The following is a 2,538-nucleotide window of genomic DNA, read 5'->3' as shown; positions in this document are numbered from 1 at the left end:
ATTATATTATTTCTAACTAAAAATTTCAATTTTATTTTATTTTGAATTTTATTAAGAAAATTATGATTTTTTTCAAAATCAATTTAAGAAATTTTTTAAATGTTTTTTAATTTCAAATTTCAATAATTATTTATTATAAAATTAATATAAAATTAATAAAGAAAAAGTTAAAATATTTAAAAAAATTCTGTTAAGTTCCAACATCGTTAGATGCGACAGTCAATGTCGTTGCTACCGTCACTGCTATCACATACACATTGCTACAGACTCAAAAGCACCACTACACAAGAAGAAAAGAATATAGCACAGCCGTCGTTCTTACTGCCGCACGCGGCGTCCAATGCCCTGTCCAGAGGCAGTCGTCGTGGTTTCCACTCGGCACACGTGCACCGCGCGCAGTGGGTCATTGCTCTCCTCTGTTGGAAAGTAATATCGTTACAGCGCACAACACTTGTCCGAGGCATGATCATCACGAAATCGAATAAAATTGTCCAGAATTAATTACTTAATATGTACTACTAGATATAAAAAATAATATTATTTTTTAATATTTTTATATTATTAATTATTATAGACTTCTTTTGTCATTTTTTTTAAAAAAACACAAACATAATATATTGTATATGTATAATTATAATAATAAAGAAATAAAATAATAATATAAAATTATTTTTGAAACAATAAAAGCAATGATAATCAAACAAGGATATTTAGACTGATGAAAACTACAAGAGAGAAAGAGAAAGTATGTATGATCATGAATTCACTAATACAATTGGATTCCACTTTAGATGACGACCATAATTCATATATATAACTTGAATATATTCATGTAAGTTGTTTTTTTCTCATCATTAATAATCATTTTTTTCAATATATCAATATTTTTATATTCACAAAATTTTTTTTACTTTTATTAAAATATTCTGTTCCTTATATTTTTAAAAATGCATCTGTATAAATATTGAAAATTAAAGATTTTTTTCTTTTACTATATTTATCATATTATGTTAATATTTAATTTTTATAATATAGTATTTCAAATTAACATTAACATTTTAATATATATGTATATTAATACATATATACATTAAAATGAAAAGAACATATTATGCTATTTTTTACTATTATTTACTTTTTGCATAATTTTTGTATTTTTGATGTAAATTTGTTATAATTATAAAAAATTAAATTTTTATTTAAATATTACAATGCATGTGTATATATATATATATATATATATTTACATCAAATTTAAGTTAATTCATAAAATAATTTGATGTAAATAAAAAAAATAAAAATTCAGAATTAGTTCATATTTTGATTATTCGACTGTATATGATAACGAATTCATGATTAATTTATCATAACGTGCTGTGGCGTCACGTACGCGTGTGTATAGGATACGGACGCGTCCCTATAGACCGGAGATATCTACATCTTCGTCTGTCGGCGCTCTTTGTCGTGCTTATACCACGGGTCGGCTGAAACCACGACGACTGCCTCCACGTGCTGCGAAAAGCACTTACTCGCCCTAAATTGTAGGTCGCCGCCGTTGCGACGATGGTGGGGATAGCCGGAATGGAGGGGCAGAACCGAGCACGGTACTTCGGTCATGATCGATGATTTCCGTCGCCGTTCGGTAGAGCCAGGCGGTAAACATTACACAGTACGATTGGCCGTGTCCTAAGGGTCCTTTGGTTTGGTTTTCGACTTTGAGTTTTTCGACGGCATTCAGTTGTGAGAAGTGATAAACGAACGCGACATGCGTTAAAGAGATCGTGCATACTTATTTCAATTCGTTCGGTTTAATCTTTTAAGTTATTTCGTTAATTCATTTTCCAAAGGATGTTGAGTCGGAATATGGGATTTTTGGACTGTGGAAAGGTTTAACAAAAACCTCACAGGTGGGAGATTTTGACATTTCTGTATTATACATTATACGAGAATGAATGAATTTAAAATCAAAATTTTTAATTTTGAAATATGAATATTGAAAATGATATATAAATTGATATTTTTCGCTTTCTTTTTCTTCAATTAACTGAATTAATCGTATAGCAATTTCATATAAATTATAAAATCAGTGGATTTTCTTAATAATTTTAATGTTTATTAATTTTAATATCCGATTTATATAAAATCTGATTGCATAAATGTGTATAACGATTGAATTTATATCAATAAATTGCAATTAAAATTTAATACAAAATTTACAAAACTTTTTTGAAACATTTTCAAATAAATATTTAAAAGAAGAAAAAAAAAGTAAAAAATTGCTGATATTGAAATCGATAGTTTTCTCCTTGGCCGCGAACTTTGATCGCGCTAGTAGCGTCGTTTTTCGGGATCAATCACATTTTCCATATCCTGGAAATAAAATTAAGAAAGAAAAGATAAAGTTTGAGAATATTTATGTAAAAAAGAGAAACAAATATCACAATAGATTTGTTTAGAAGAGACGATATGTAGTCACGGTCCGTGATGTAACTCAACGTCCTTACTGCGCGACGAGTTGCACGAGGTCGGTGATCGCTA

General features: G+C 28.6%; 1 protein-coding gene across 3 annotated transcripts in view; it reads left to right on the top strand.

Annotated features, from left to right (window-relative positions):
- The first annotated feature begins 1,636 nt into the window (after positions 1 to 1,636).
- LOC102674932 (zinc finger protein 791-like) overlaps positions 1,637 to 2,538 on the top strand; it is an 8,645-nt gene continuing 7,743 nt past the window's right edge. For all 3 annotated transcript variants that reach the window (XR_004151244.1, XR_004151243.1, XM_006620878.2), the window contains exon 1: positions 1,637 to 1,907. The gene's annotated coding sequence lies outside the window, so the exon portion shown is untranslated. The remainder of the gene's footprint in view (positions 1,908 to 2,538) is intronic.

This window comes from Apis dorsata, unplaced genomic scaffold, assembly GCF_000469605.1.
Source record: "Apis dorsata unplaced genomic scaffold, Apis dorsata 1.3 scaffold_553, whole genome shotgun sequence".
NCBI classification, from domain to species: Eukaryota; Metazoa; Arthropoda; class Insecta; order Hymenoptera; family Apidae; genus Apis; species Apis dorsata.
The sequence above is the reverse complement of the archived record's forward strand: the minus strand, read 5'-3'. Positions and strand labels throughout refer to the sequence as shown.